Here is a 16,493-nt window from a genome sequence, read left to right as displayed (position 1 = left end):
CCTAAGCCCTCTCACACCTGACCTCTCTAAGCCCTCTCATACCTGACCTACCTAAACCCTCTCATACCTGACCTCTCTAAGCCCTCTCATACCTGACCTCTCTAAGCCCTCTCATACCTGACCTCTGTAAGCCCTCTCATACCTGACCTCCCTAAACCCTCTCATACCTGACCTCTCTAAGCCCTCTCATACCTGACCTCCCTAAACCCTCTCATACCTGACCTCTCTAAGCCCTCTCATACCTGACCTCTCTAAGCCCTCTCATACCTGACCTCCCTAAATCCTCTCATACCTGGCCTCCCTAAGCCCTCTCATACCTGACCTCTCTAAGCCCTCTCATACCTGACCTCTCTAAGCCCTCTCATACCTGACATCTCTATGTCCTCTCATACCTGACCTCTCTAAACCCTCTCATACCTGACCTCCCTAAGCCCTCTCATACCTGACCTCTCTAAGCCCTCTCATACCTGACCTCTCTAAGCCCTCTCAAACCTGGCCTCCCTAAGCTCTCTCATACCTGGCCTCCCTAAGCCCTCTCATACCTGGCCTCCCTAAGCCCTCTCATACCTGGCCTCCCTCAGCCCTCTCATACCTGACTTCCCTAAACCCTTTCACACCTGACCTCTCTAAGCCATCTCATACCTGACCTCTCTAAGCCCTCTCATACCTGACCTACCTAAACCCTCTCATACCTGACCTCTCTAAGCCCTCTCATACCTGACCTCTCTAAGCCCTCTCATACCTGACCTCTGTAAGCCCTCTCATACCTGACCTCCCTAAACCCTCTCATACCTGACCTCTCTAAGCCCTCTCATACCTGACCTCCCTAAGCCCTCTCATACCTGGCCTCCCTCAGCCCTCTCATACCTGACCTCCCTAAACCCTTTCACACCTGACCTCTCTAAGCCATCTCATACCTGACCTCTCTAAGCCCTCTCATACCTGACCTCCTAAACCCTCTCATACCTGACCTCTCTAAGCCCTCTCATACCTGACCTCTCTAAGCCCTCTCATACCTGACCTCCCTAAATCCTCTCATACCTGGCCTCCCTAAGCCCTCTCATACCTGACCTCTCTAAGCCCTCTCATACCTGACCTCTCTAAGCCCTCTCATACCTGACATCTCTATGTCCTCTCATACCTGACCTCTCTAAACCCTCTCATACCTGACCTCCCTAAGCCCTCTCATACCTGACCTCTCTAAGCCCTCTCATACCTGACCTCTCTAAGCCCTCTCATACCTGGCCTCCCTAAGCCCTCTCATACCTGGCCTCCCTAAGCCCTCTCATACCTGGCCTCCCTAAGCCCTCTCATACCTGGCCTCCCTCAGCCCTCTCATACCTGACCTCCCTAAACCCTCTCATACCTGGCCTCCCTAAGCTCTCTCACACCTGACCTCTCTAAGCCATCTCATACCTGACCTCTCTAAGCCCTCTCATACCTGACCTCTGTAAGCCCTCTCATACCTGACCTCCCTAAGCCCTCTCATACCTGACCTCTCTAGGCCCTCTCATACCTGACCTCTCTAGGCCCTCTCATACCTGACCTCCCTAAACCCTCTCATACCTGACCTCTCTAAGCCCTCTCATACCTGACCTCCCTAAGCCCTCTCATACCTGGCCTCCCTCAGCCCTCTCATACCTGACCTACCTAAACCCTCTCATACCTGACCTCTCTAAGCCCTCTCATACCTGACCTCTCTAAGCCCTCTCATACCTGACCTCTGTAAGCCCTCTCATACCTGACCTCCCTAAACCCTCTCATACCTGACCTCTGAAGCCCTCTCATACCTGACCTCCCTAAACCCTCTCATACCTGACCTCTCTAAGCCCTCTCATACCTGACCTCTCTAAGCCCTCTCATACCTGACCTCCCTAAATCCTCTCATACCTGGCCTCCCTAAGCCCTCTCATACCTGACCTCTCTAAGCCCTCTCATACCTGACCTCTCTAAGCCCTCTCATACCTGACATCTCTATGTCCTCTCATACCTGACCTCTCTAAACCCTCTCATACCTGACCTCCCTAAGCCCTCTCATACCTGACCTCTCTAAGCCCTCTCATACCTGACCTCTCTAAGCCCTCTCAAACCTGGCCTCCCTAAGCTCTCTCATACCTGGCCTCCCTAAGCCCTCTCATACCTGGCCTCCCTAAGCCCTCTCATACCTGGCCTCCCTCAGCCCTCTCATACCTGACTTCCCTAAACCCTTTCACACCTGACCTCTCAAGCCATCTCATACCTGACCTCTCTAAGCCCTCTCATACCTGACCTACCTAAACCCTCTCATACCTGACCTCTCTAAGCCCTCTCATACCTGACCTCTCTAAGCCCTCTCATACCTGACCTCTGTAAGCCCTCTCATACCTGACCTCCCTAAACCCTCTCATACCTGACCTCTCTAAGCCCTCTCATACCTGACCTCCCTAAGCCCTCTCATACCTGGCCTCCCTCAGCCCTCTCATACCTGACCTCCCTAAACCCTTTTACACCTGACCTCTCTAAGCCATCTCATACCTGACCTCTCTAAGCCCTCTCATACCTGACCTGACCTCTCTAAGCCCTCTCATACCTGACCTCTCTAAGCCCTCTCATACCTGACCTCCCTAAATCCTCTCATACCTGGCCTCCCTAAGCCCTCTCATACCTGACCTCCTCTAAGCCCTCTCATACCTGACCTCTCTAAGCCCTCTCATACCTGACATCTCTATGTCCTCTCATACCTGACCTCTCTAAACCCTCTCATACCTGACCTCCCTAAGCCCTCTCATACCTGACCTCTCTAAGCCCTCTCATACCTGACCTCTCTAAGCCCTCTCATACCTGGCCTCCCTAAGCTCTCTCATACCTGGCCTCCCTAAGCCCTCTCATACCTGGCCTCCCTAAGCCCTCTCATACCTGGCCTCCCTGCCCTCTCATACCTGACCTCCCTAAACCCTCTCATACCTGGCCTCCCTAAGCTGGTTCACACCTGACCTCTCTAAGCCATCTCATACCTGACCTCTCTAAGCTCTCTCACACCTGACCTCTCTAAGCCATCTCATACCTGACCTCTCTAAGCCCTCTCATACCTGACCTCTGTAAGCCCTCTCATACCTGACCTCCCTAAGCCCTCTCATACCTGACCTCTCTAGGCCCTCTCATACCTGACCTCTCTAGGCCCTCTCATACCTGACCTCATTTGACTGGTTCACTGGTTCACTGGTTCACTTGTTAACTGGTTGTCATTTGACTGGTTAACTGGTTGACTGGTTCACTTGTTAACTGGTTGACTGGTTGTCATTTGACTGGTTCAGTGGTTAACTGGTTGACTGGTTCACTGGTTAACTGGTTGACTGGTTCACTTGTTAACTGGTTGTCATTTGACTGGTTCAGTGGTTGACTGGTTGTCATTTGACAGGTTCACTGGTTGAATGGTTAACTGGTTCACTGGTTAACTGGTTGACTGGTTCACTGGTTAACTGGTTGACTGGTTCACTTGTTAACTGGTTGTCATTTGACTGGTTCAGTGGTTGACTGGTTGTCATTTGACTGGTTCAGTGGTTGACTGGTTGTCATTTGACTGGTTCAGTGGTTGAATGGTTAACTGGTTCACTTGTTAACTGGTTGTCATTTGACTGGTTCAGTGGTTAACTGGTTGTCATTTGACTGGTTCAGTTGTTAACTGGTTGTCATTTGACTGGTTCAGTGGTTGAATGGTTAACTGGTTCACTGGTTAACTGGTTAACTGGTTCACTTGTTAACTGGTTGTCATTTGACAGGTTCACTGGTTGAATGGTTAACTGGTTCACTGGTTAACTGGTTGACTGGTTCACTTGTTAACTGGTTGTCATTTGACTGGTTCAGTGGTTGACTGGTTGTCATTTGACTGGTTCAGTGGTTGACTGGTTGTCATTTGACTGGTTCAGTGGTTGAATGGTTAACTGGTTGTCCTGGTTGACTGGTTCACTTGTTAACTGGTTGTCATTTGACTGGTTCAGTGGTTGAATGGTTAACTGGTTGTCCTGGTTGACTGGTTGTCATTTGACTGGTTCAGTGGTTAACTGGTTGACTGGTTCACTTGTTAACTGGTTGTCATTTGACTGGTTCAGTGGTTGAATGGTTAACTGGTTCACTGGTTAACTGGTTGACTGGTTCACTTGTTAACTGGTTGTCATTTGACTGGTTCAGTGGTTAACTGGTTGACTGGTTCACTTGTTAACTGGTTGACTGGTTGTCATTTGACTGGTTCAGTGGTTAACTGGTTGACTGGTTCACTTGTTAACTGGTTGACTGGTTGTCATTTGACTGGTTCAGTGGTTAACTGGTTGACTGGTTCACTTGTTAACTGGTTGTCATTTGACTGGTTCAGTGGTTGACTGGTTGTCATTTGACAGGTTCACTGGTTGAATGGTTAACTGGTTGTCCTGGTTGACTGGCTGTCATTTGACTGGTTCACTGGTTAACTGGTTGACTAGTTGACTGGTTAACTGGTTGACTGGTTGTCATTTGACTGGTTCACTGGTTAACTGGTTGACTAGTTGACTGGTTCACTGGTTAACTGGTTGTCATTTGACTGGTTCACTGGTTAACTGGTTGTCATTTGACTGGTTCACTGGTTAACTGGTTGTCATTTGACTGGTTCACTGGTTGAATGGTTAACTGGTTCACTGGTTAACTGGTTGACTGGTTCACTTGTTAACTGGTTGTCATTTGACTGGTTCAGTGGTTGACTGGTTGTCATTTGACAGGTTCACTGGTTGAATGGTTAACTGGTTCACTGGTTAACTGGTTGACTGGTTCACTGGTTAACTGGTTGTCATTTGACTGGTTCAGTGGTTAACTGGTTGTCATTTGACTGGTTCACTGGTTAACTGGTTGTCATTTGACTGGTTCAGTGGTTAACTGGTTGTCATTTGACTGGTTCACTTGTTAACTGGTTGTCATTTGACTGGTTCACTGGTTAACTGGTTGTCATTTGACTGGTTCACTTGTTAACTGGTTGTCATTTGACTGGTTCAGTGGTTAACTGGTTGTCATTTGACTGGTTCACTTGTTAACTGGTTGTCATTTGACTGGTTCACTGGTTAACTGGTTGACTGGTTGACTGGTTAACTGGTTGACTGGTTGTCATTTGACTGGTTCAGTGGTTAACTGGTTGACTGGTTCACTTGTTAACTGGTTGTCATTTGACTGGTTCAGTGGTTGACTGGTTGTCATTTGACAGGTTCACTGGTTGAATGGTTAACTGGTTGTCCTGGTTGACTGGCTGTCATTTGACTGGTTCACTGGTTAACTGGTTGACTAGTTGACTGGTTAACTGGTTGACTGGTTGTCATTTGACTGGTTCACTGGTTAACTGGTTGACTAGTTGACTGATTAACTGGTTGACTGGTTGTCATTTGACTGGTTCACTGGTTAACTGGTTGACTTGTTCACTTGTTAACTGGTTGTCATTTGACTGGTTCACTGGTTGACTGGTTGTCATTTGACTGGTTAACTGGTTCACTGGTTAACTGGTTCACTTGTTAACTGGTTGTCATTTGACTGGTTAACTGGTTGACTGGTTCACTTGTTAACTGGTTGTCATTTGACTGGTTCAGTGGTTGACTGGTTAACTGGTTGTCATTTGACTGGTTCAGTGGTTAACTGGTTGTCATTTGACTGGTTCACTTGTTAACTGGTTGTCATTTGACTGGTTCACTTGTTAACTGGTTGTCATTTGACTGGTTCACTGGTTAACTGGTTGTCATTTGACTGGTTCACTTGTTAACTGGTTGACTGGTTCACTGGTTAACTGGTTGACTGGTTCACTGGTTAACTGGTTGACTGGTTCACTTGTTAACTGGTTGTCATTTGACTGGTTCACTTGTTAACTGGTTGTCATTTGACTGGTTCACTGGTTAACTGGTTGTCATTTGACTGGTTCAGTGGTTAACTGGTTAACTGGTTCACTTGTTAACTGGTTGTCATTTGACTGGTTCACTTGTTAACTGGTTGTCATTTGACTGGTTCACTGGTTAACTGGTTCACTTGTTAACTGGTTGTCATTTGACTGGTTCACTGGTTAACTGGTTGACTGGTTCACTGGTTAACTGGTTGACTGGTTCACTGGTTAACTGGTTGACTGGTTCACTTGTTAACTGGTTGTCATTTGACTGGTTCACTTGTTAACTGGTTGTCATTTGACTGGTTCACTGGTTAACTGGTTGTCATTTGACTGGTTCACTGGTTAACTGGTTGTCATTTGACTGGTTCACTTGTTAACTGGTTGTCATTTGACTGGTTCACTTGTTAACTGGTTGTCATTTGACTGGTTCACTGGTTAACTGGTTCACTTGTTAACTGGTTGTCATTTGACTGGTTCACTGGTTAACTGGTTGACTGGTTCACTGGTTAACTGGTTGACTGGTTCACTGGTTAACTGGTTCACTGGTTCACTTGTTAACTGGTTGTCATTTGACTGGTTCACTGGTTAACTGGTTTACTTGTTCACTTGTTAACTGGTTGTCATTTGACTGGTTCACTGGTTAACTGGTTTACTTGTTCACTTGTTAACTGGTTGACTAGTTGACTGGTTAACTGGTTGACTGGTTTACTTGTTCACTTGTTAACTGGTTGTCATTTGACTGGTTCACTGGTTAACTGGTTGTCTGGTTCACTGGTTAACTGGTTGACTGGTTCACTGGTTAACTGGTTGACTGGTTCACTGGTTAACTGGTTGTCATTTGACTGGTTCACTGGTTAACTGGTTGACTGGTTCACTGGTTAACTGGTTGACTGGTTCACTGGTTAACTGGTTGACTGGTTCACTTGTTAACTGGTTGTCATTTGACTGGTTCACTGGTTAACTGGTTGACTGGTTCAGTGGTTAACTGGTTGTCCTGGTTGACTGGCTGTCATTTGACTGGTTCACTGGTTAACTGGTTGTCATTTGACTGGTTCACTTGTTAACTGGTTGTCATTTGACTGGTTCAGTGGTTAACTGGTTGACTGGTTCACTTGTTAACTGGTTAACTGGTTCACTTGTTAACTGGTTGTCATTTGACTGGTTCACTTGTTAACTGGTTGTCATTTGACTGGTTAACTGGTTAACTGGTTGTCATTTGACTGGTTCACTGGTTAACTGGTTGACTGGTTAACTGGTTCACTGGTTGACTGGTTCACTTGTTAACTGGTTGTCATTTGACTGGTTCACTTGTTAACTGGTTGTCATTTGACTGGTTCACTTGTTAACTGGTTGTCATTTGACTGGTTCACTGGTTAACTGGTTGTCATTTGACTGGTTCACTGGTTAACTGGTTGACTGGTTCACTGGTTAACTGGTTGACTGGTTCACTTGTTAACTGGTTGTCATTTGACTGGTTCACTTGTTAACTGGTTGACTGGTTCACTGGTTAACTGGTTGACTGGTTCACTGGTTAACTGGTTGACTGGTTCACTTGTTAACTGGTTGTCATTTGACTGGTTCACTGGTTAACTGGTTGACTGGTTCACTGGTTAACTGGTTGACTGGTTCACTGGTTAACTGGTTGACTGGTTCACTGGTTAACTGGTTGACTAGTTGACTGGTTAACTGGTTGACTGGTTGTCATTTGACTGGTTCACTTGTTAACTGGTTGTCATTTGACTGGTTCAGTGGTTGACTGGTTAACTGGTTGTCATTTGACTGGTTCAGTGGTTAACTGGTTGACTGGTTGTCATTTGACTGGTTCAGTGGTTAACTGGTTGACTGGTTGTCATTTGACTGGTTCAGTGGTTGACTGGTTGTCATTTGACTGGTTCGGTGGTTGACTGGTTAACTGGTTGTCCTGGTTGACTGGTTGTCATTTGACTTGAGGTTCACTGGTTGAATGGTTAACTGGTTGTCCTGGTTGACTGGCTGTCATTTGACTGGTTCACTGGTTAACTGGTTGACTAGTTGACTGGTTAACTGGTTGACTGGTTGTCATTTGAATGGTTGTCTGGTTGTCCTGGTTAACCTAGTTGACTGGTTGTCCTGGTTAACCTAGTTGAATGGTTGTCCTGGTTAACCTAGTTGACTGGTTGTCCTGGTTAACCTAGTTGACTGGTTGTCCTGGTTAACCTAGTTGACTGGTTGCCCTGGTTCTTCTTTGAGGATCTGAGAATAGAGAGCAGCTGGACTTGTTCTGCTTTTCTCCCCATAGAACAGAGCCTCCCTGCGGGTCTCTGTCGCCCAGCTATGTCCCCATGTAGAGAGAGAGACACACACGCACGCACGCACGCACACACACACACACACAGTGTCTGTCTGAGTGATTTATTGTCTCCCCCAGTGACTGCAACATCTGGTGTAGACATCTGTCAGAGAGACCTCCCTCCTAGTACGCTGGCAGCATAAACACTGATGTCTGCAGGGGAAAGGCTTCGCATATACACACACATACAGTATATTCAGAATGTATTCAGACCCTTTGACTTTTTCCACATTTTGTTACATTACAGCCTTATTCTAAAATGGATTAAATTGTTTTCCTCATCAATAACCCATAATGACAAAGCAAGAACAGGCTTTTAGAATTTAATGCATTTTTTAAAATAAAAATATTAAATATTACATTTAAGTAAGTATTCAGATCCTTTACTCAGTACTTTGTTGAAGCACTTCTGCCAGCAATTACTGCCTCAAGTCTATGACGCTACAAGCTTGGCACACCTATATTTGGGGAGCGTCACCGCACAGCTATTTTCAGGTCCCTCCAGAGATGCTCGATCGGGTTCAAGTCCGAGCTCTGGCTGGGCCACTCAAGGACATTCAGAGACTTGTCCCAAAGCCATCCCCCTGCATTGTATTGGCTGTGTTCTTAGTGTCGTTGTCCTGTTGGAAGGTAAACTTTTGCCCCAGTCTGAGTTCCTGAGCGCTCTGGAGCAGGTTTTCATTAAGAATCTCTCTGTACTTTTCTCTGTTCATCTTTCCCTTAATCCTGACTAGTCTCCCAGTCCCGGCCGCTGATGAACATCCCCACAGCATGATGCTGCCACCACCATGCTTCACCATAGGGATGGTGCCAGGGTTCCTCCAGGCTGGACACTTGCTTTCAGGCCAAAGATTTTAATCTTGGTTTCATCAGACCAGAGAATCTTGTTTCTCATGGTCTGAGAGTCCTTTAGGTGCCTTTTGGCAAACTCCAAGTGGGCTGTCATATGCCTTTTACTGAGGAGTGGCTTCTGTCTGGCCACTCTACCATAAAAGCTAGATTGGTGGAGTGCTGCAGAGAAGGTTGGTCTTCTGGAAGATTCTCCCATCTCCAAAGAGGAAATCTGGAGCTCTGTCAGAGTGACCATCAGGTTCTTGGTCACCTCCCTGACCAAGGCCCTTCTCCCCCGATTGCTCAGCTTGGCCGGGAGGCCAGATCTAGGAAGAGTCTTGGTGGTTCCAAACTTCTTCCATTAATTAAAGAATGATGGCAGGTCTGTGTTCTTGGGGACCTTCAATGCTGTATACATTTTTTGGTACCTTTCCCCAGATCTGTGCCTCAACACAATGCTGTCTCAGAGCCTTATGAACTATTCCTTCCACCTCATGGCTTATAGTTTTTGCTCTGACATTCACTGTCAACTGTGGAACCTTATATAGACAGGAGTGTGCCTTTCATAGTTTTATGTCTTCAGTATCATTTTGCAATGTCAAAAAGAGTTAAAATAAAGAAACCCTTCAATGAGTAGGTGTGTCCAAACTTTCGACTGGTACTGTATGTACAGTTGAAGTCGGAAGTTTACATACACTGAGGTTGGAGTCATTAAAACTCGTTTTTTAACCACTCCACAAATTTCGTGTAAACAAACTATAGTTTTGGCAAGTCGGTTAGGACATCTACTTTGCGCATGACACAAGTCATTTTTCCAACATTTTTTTAACAGATTATTTCACTTTATTACCGCTCAGGAAGGAGACGCGTTCTGTCTCCTAGAGATTAATGTACTTTGGTGAGAATTGTGCAAATTAATCCCAGAACAACAGCAAAGGACCTTGTGAAAATGCTGGAGGAAACAGGTACAAAAGTATCTGTATTCACAGTAAAACAAGTTCTATATCGACATAACCTGAAAGGCCGCTCAGCAAGGAAGAAGCCACTGCTCCAAAGCCGCCATAAAAAAATCCAGACTAAGGTTTGGAACTGCACATGTGGACAAAGATCGTACTTTTTGGAGAAATGTCCTCTTGTCTGATGAAACAAAAACATAACTGTTTGGCCATAATGACCATTGTTATGTTTGGAGGGAAAAGGGGGACGCTTGCAAGCCGAAGAACACCATCCCAACTGTGAAGCAAGGGGCTGGCAGCGTCATGTTGTGGGGATGTTTTCCTGCAAGAGGGACTGGTGCCCTTCACAAAATAGCATCATGAGGGCGGAAAATTATGTGGAAATATTGAAGCAACGTCTCAAGACATCAGTCAGGAAGTTAAAGCTTGGTTGCAAATTAGTCTTCCAAATGGACAATGACCCCAAGCGTACTTCCAAAGATTTGGCAAAATGGCTTAAGGACAACAAAGTCAAGGTATTGGAGTGGCCTTCACAAAGCCCTGACCTCAATCCTAAGAAAATGTGTGGGCAGAACTGAAAAAGCATGTGTGAGCAAGGAGGCCTATACAATCCTGACTCAGTTCCACTAGCTCTGTCAGGAGGAATGGGCCAAAATTCACCCAAATTATTGTGGGATGTTCGTGGAAGGCTACCCCAAACTTTTTACCCAAGTTAAACAATTTAAAGGCAATGCTACAAAATTTAGTGTTTGTAAACTTCTGACTCACTGGGAATGTGATGAAAGAAATACAAGTTTAAATAAATCATTCTCTACTATTATTGTGACATTTTACATTCTTAAAATAAAGTGGTAATTCTAACTGTCCTACATTTTTTTACTAGGATTAAATGTCAGGAATTGTGAAAAACTGAGTTTAAATGTATTTGGCTAAGGTGTATGTAAACTTCAGACTTCAACTCTACATACATGGGTTCCCCAGTACAATGGCTATATATATATATGGTTCCCCAGTACAGTAGCTATATATATAGATGGTTCCCCAGTACAGTAGCTATATATATAGATGGTTCCCCAGTACAGTAGCTATATAAGTATATGCAGATTGAGTGAGTGGTGGTGAGGGTTTGGAGATTAATATTCTAACAATGTTCATCTCCACTTCTTTTGAATAATAGATCAAACCCAAAGTAGCTCCTCCCCCCCAACACAACCAGTCAGTCAGACTATGAACCATGTATGTCACTGCAGCAGAAGAGTTCAGTGTGTTAGAGGTTATTCTCTTCTTTTATCCCTCTTTGTCATGTACACAGGCAGGCATGGATACCTTAATGCATTAAGTACACACACACACACACACACACACACACACACACACACACACACACACACACACACACACACACACACACACACACACACACACACACACACACACACACACACACACACACACACACACACACACACACACACACACACAATCAATCTCACTTTGTGGCATGAGGAATTGGCCCACATCACTGTTTAGATACAGTTGCTGCAATTTGACAGCAAGACCACACTAATGTATAGCTGCAGCCAGACGAGTTAGATCCACTGGTCTCTGATTGAAGACCACAGTAGTGTATTCCACCAGACTAGGTCCACTGGTCTCTGATTGAAGACCACAGTAGTGTATAGCTGTAGCCAGACTAGTTAGATCCACTGGTCTCTGATTGAAGACCACAGTAGTGTATTCCTGTAGCCAGACTAGTTAGATCCACTGGTCTCTGATTGAAGACCACAGTAGTGTATTCCTGTAGACTGTTAGATCAGCCAGACTAGTTAGATCCACTGGTCTCTGATTGAAGACCACAGTAGTGTATAGCTGCAGCCAGACTAGTTAGATCCACTGGTCTCTGATTGAAGACCACAGTAGTGTATAGCTGTACCCAGACTAGTTAGATTCACTGGTCTCTGATTGAAGACCACAGTAGTGTATAGCTGCAGCCAGACTAGTTAGATCCACTGGTCTCTGATTGAAGACCACAGTAGTGTATATCTGAAAGCTTCGAGTTTTGCTTCCTGCTATCCACGTTCAACTCCATATACAAATCCATAAGACTCATTTTAGGTCTCCCTGAAGTCAATAGATTCACATTCTATTACTCGCCGTAGAGAAGAGGCAACAGATTCCATGTTCGCTGTAGACTTCTAGCAGCATGGAGCGACTAGGAAGAGTAACAACATGCACAGAACTGTCTCCATCTTAGAAAATGCGTCAGTTTTTTGGCGTTTCTCTAAAAACTCCCTTGCCTCTGAAATGTTGATGTTCTCAACAGACAGTCAGAGAAATGCTCTAATCCTAGATCTAGTGGAGGAGAAGGTCCTCTGGCAGGAGCAGTGGCTTGTTCCAGGACAGCAACACTTCAGGAAGTCTTCTCAGTCATGATGATCTTGTCATTAATATCCCCTTTATGACAAAACCCTGACAACTTTACCGTCTTCGCCTTTCATTTATCTGAAAGCTGAATAAACATTTATAAACACTGTGTTAGCCCACAGATATGGTCTCAATAAACACTGTGTTAGCCCACACATATGGTCTCAATAAACACTGTGTTAGCCCACATATATGGTCTCAATAAACACTGTGTTAGCCCACACATATGGTCTCAATAAACACTGTGTTAGCCCACACATATGGTCTCAATAAACACTGTGTTAGCCCACACATATGGTCTCAATAAACACTGTGTTAGCCCACATATATGGTCTCAATAAACACTGTGTTAGCCCACAGATATGGTCTCAATAAACATTAATAAACACTGTGTTAGCCCACACATATGGTCTCAATAAACACTGTGTTAGCCCACACATATGGTCTCAATAAACACTGTGTTAGCCCACAGATATGGTCTCAATAAACACTGTGTTAGCCCACACATATGGTCTCAATAAACATTAATAAACACTGTGTTAGGCATACCTCATTTCAAAACAGGCCATCATGGTCAATCATGAATGATTCTTTATGTTTCCTAACTGCATGCCAATTATTTGATATCAATCAGATTAAATCAGTTTAAATAGGAATTCAGATCTTCTAGAATGACTGTTTGATGAGCAACTCTTCCCCCTCAGGAGGTTGAAAAGGTTTGGAATGAGCCATCAAAAGGTTTGGAATGGGCCATCAAAAGGTTTGGAATGGGCCGCCAAAAGGTTTGGAATGGGCCCTCAAAAGGTTTAGAGTGGGCCCTCAAAAGGTTTGGAATGGGCCCTCAAAAGGTTTGGAATGGGCCCTCAAAAGGTTTGGAGTGGGCCCTCAAAAGGTTTGGAGTGGGCCCTCAAAAGGTTTGGAATGGGCCTTCAAAAGGTTTGGAATGGGCCCTCAAAAGGTTTGGAATGGGCCCTCAAAAGGTTTGGAATGGGCCCTCAAAAGGTTTGGAATGGGCCCTCAAAAGGTTTGGAGTGGGCCCTCAGAAGGTGTGGAATGGGCCCTCAAAAGGTTTGGAATGGGCCTTCAAAAGGTTTGGAATGGGCCCTCAAAAGGTTTGGAATGGGCCCTCAAAAGGTTTGGAATGGGCCCTCAAAAGGTTTGGAGTGGGCCCTCAAAAGGTGTGGAATGGGCACTCAAAAGGTTTGGAATGGGCCTTCAAAAGGTTTGGAATGGGCCCTCAAAAGGTTTGGAGCGGGCCCTCAAAAGGTTTGGAGTGGGCCCTCAAAAGGTTTGGAATGGGCCCTCAAAAGGTTTGTAGTGGGCCATCAAAAGGTTTGGAATGGGCCCTCAAAAGGTTTGGAATGGGCCCTCAAAAGGTTTGGAGTGGGCCCTCAAAAGGTTTGGAGTGGGCCCTCAAAAGGTTTGGAATGGGCCTTCAAAAGGTTTGGAATGGGCCCTCAAAAGGTTTGGAATGGGCCCTCAAAAGGTTTGGAATGGGCCCTCAAAAGGTTTGGAATGGGCCCTCAAAAGGTTTGGAGTGGGCCCTCAGAAGGTGTGGAATGGGCCCCCAAAAGGTTTGGAATGGGCCTTCAAAAGGTTTGGAATGGGCCCTCAAAAGGTTTGGAATGGGCCCTCAAAGGTTTGGAATGGGCCCTCAAAAGGTTTGGAGTGGGCCCTCAAAAGGTGTGGAATGGGCACTCAAAAGGTTTGGAATGGGCCTTCAAAAGGTTTGGAATGGGCCCTCAAAAGGTTTGGAGCGGGCCCTCAAAAGGTTTGGAGTGGGCCCTCAAAAGGTTTGGAATGGGCCCTCAAAAGGTTTGTAGTGGGCCATCAAAAGGTTTGGAATGGGCCCTCAAATCCTCAAAGTTCTACAGCTGCACCGTTGAGAGCATCTGGACTGGCTGCATCGCTGCTTGGTATGGCAACAGCACCGCCCTGGATCGCATGGCACTACAGAGGGTGGTGCAGAAAACCCGGTACATCATTGGAGCTGAGCTCCCTGCCATCCAGGACCTCTATATCAGGCGGTGTCAGAGGAACGCCCGGAAAATCTCCAGCCACACACTGTCTCTATGCACACTCACAGGACTCTATACACACACTGTCTCTATACAGACTCACAGGACTCTATACACACACTGTCTCTATGCACACTCACAGGACTCTATACACACACTGTCTCTATACAGACTCACAGGACTCTTTACACACACTGTCTCTATGCACACTCACAGGACTCTATACACACACTGTCTCTATACAGACTCACAGGACTCTATACACACCCACTGTCTCTATACAGACTCACAGGACTCTATACACACACTGTCTCTATACAGACTCACAGGACTCTACACACACACACTGTCTCTATACAGACTCACATGACTCTATACACACACCGTCTCTATGCAGACTCACAGGACTCTTTACACACACCGTCTCTATGCACTTGCAGGACTATACACACACTGACACTCATGCACACACACATGACATCATCATTTACACTGCGGCTACTCTGTTAATCATATATTCTGATGCCTAGACACCTTACCCCTGTACATACCAACCTCTATCACCAGTCTGCCTGCACATGGTCAACATGCTATTGGAACTGACCCTGTACATACCGACCTCTATCACCAGTCTGCCTGTACATGGTCAACATGCTATTGGAACTGACTCTGTACATACCTACCTCTATCACCAGTCTGCCTGCACATGGTCAACATGCTATTGGAACTGACCCTGTACATACCGACCTCTATCACCAGTCTGCCTGCACATGGTCAACATGCTATTGGAACTGACCCTGTACATACCTACCTCTATCACCAGTCTGCCTGTACATGGTCAACATGCTATTGGAACTGACCCTGTACATACCTACCTCTATCACCAGTCTGCCTGTACATGGTCAACATGCTATGGAACTGACCCTGTACATACCGACCTCTATCACCAGTCTGCCTGCACATGGTCAACATAGTATTGGAACTGACCCTGTACATACCGACCTCTATCACCAGTCTGCCTGCACATGGTCAACATGCTATTGGAACTGACCCTGTACATACCGACCTCTATCACCAGTCTGCCTGCACATGGTCAACATGCTATTGGAACTGACCCTGTATGAAGCTTACTTACTTAATAGTTATCTTTTATGTGTTCTTCATCTTGTTCTACCTTATGTTGTTTTTAAAGTAGCACATGAATTACTGGCTGTTGGGTTTAGAGCTGGGAAAGAAAGGCATGTCACTGTAATTGTGAACGAGACATTAACTCAAGCAGATGGCGTTAACACACCTTTTCTTGTAGGTCTATTTGGTTTCAATCGAAGCGTATATCCTGTCTAGCGGCACTGTGGTGAGTTTCGGCAGAGTTTATTTGTGATTTATTATTTTCAGATAAGAAAGGACAGGTGTTTTTGGTGTGACTTCATAGGTCTATGTTACAGTATATACTATTCAGTTTTATTATGCGAAAATACTAATGAATCATGATAGGATCTTGCGAGACATTGAATCATGTTTGATCTGACTGTACTAGATGAGCACCACTGTGGGAAGTGAATCATGTTTGATCTGACTGTACTAGATGAGCACCACTGTGAGAAGTGAATCATATTTGATCTGACTGTACTAGATGAGCACCACTGTGAGGAAGTGAATCATATTTGATCTGACTGTACTAGATGAGCACCACTGTGAGAGGTGAATCATGTTTGATCTGACTGTACTAGATGAGCACCACTGTGAGGAAGTGAATCATGTTTGATCTGACTGTACTAGATGAGCACCACTGTGAGGAAGTGAATCATATTTGATCTGACTGTACTAGATGAGCACCACTGTGAGAGGTGAATCATGTTTGATCTGACTGTACTAGATGAGCACCACTGTGAGGAAGTGAATCATGTTTGATCTGACTGTACTAGATGAGCACCACTGTGAGGAAGTGAATCATATTTGATCTGACTGTACTAGATGAGCACCACTGTGAGAGGTGAATCATGTTTGATCTGACTGTACTAGATGAGCACCACTGTGAGGAAGTGAATCATGTTTGATCTGACTGTACT

The sequence above is a fragment of the Oncorhynchus keta genome, unplaced genomic scaffold, assembly GCF_023373465.1.
Source record: "Oncorhynchus keta strain PuntledgeMale-10-30-2019 unplaced genomic scaffold, Oket_V2 Un_contig_4117_pilon_pilon, whole genome shotgun sequence".
Taxonomy (NCBI): Eukaryota; Metazoa; Chordata; class Actinopteri; order Salmoniformes; family Salmonidae; genus Oncorhynchus; species Oncorhynchus keta.
This window is presented reverse-complemented; position numbering follows the sequence as displayed.